Source organism: Tupaia chinensis, unplaced genomic scaffold, assembly GCF_000334495.1.
Source record: "Tupaia chinensis unplaced genomic scaffold, TupChi_1.0 Scaffold149011_1, whole genome shotgun sequence".
NCBI lineage: Eukaryota > Metazoa > Chordata > Mammalia > Scandentia > Tupaiidae > Tupaia > Tupaia belangeri.
Window position 1 is genome coordinate 1,536,739 of NW_006208857.1, and position 379 is coordinate 1,537,117.

Below are 379 nucleotides of genomic sequence, written 5' to 3' on the forward strand. Positions count from 1 at the left end.
ATGGCCTCACAGATTCCCAAAGTCTCTTCCCGTCCTTGCCCACAGTCGTGCTCTGCAAGGACTCTGACATCAGCCATTTACTCTCTGCCTTTCTTAGGTGCTTTTCTTAGAAGACAAGAGAACTGAGGGGCTAGGTGGTGGGACAGCGGTAATGCAACTGGACCCACGTGGCAAGGGTCCTGGGACCTTCCTGAGCACACTGGGCACCTATGCGGCTGGGGCTGAGGGTGAACTGCAGCGTTGGGACCCTACTGGGAATTCCTGTCTCGTTGTTTCTCTTTCTGTCGCTTAAGGAATAAATAAATAAATAAACAAACTTTTTTTTAATAAGAAAAGTAAATTAAAGGAGTTTGGTGGAGGGAATATTATTCAACCAAGC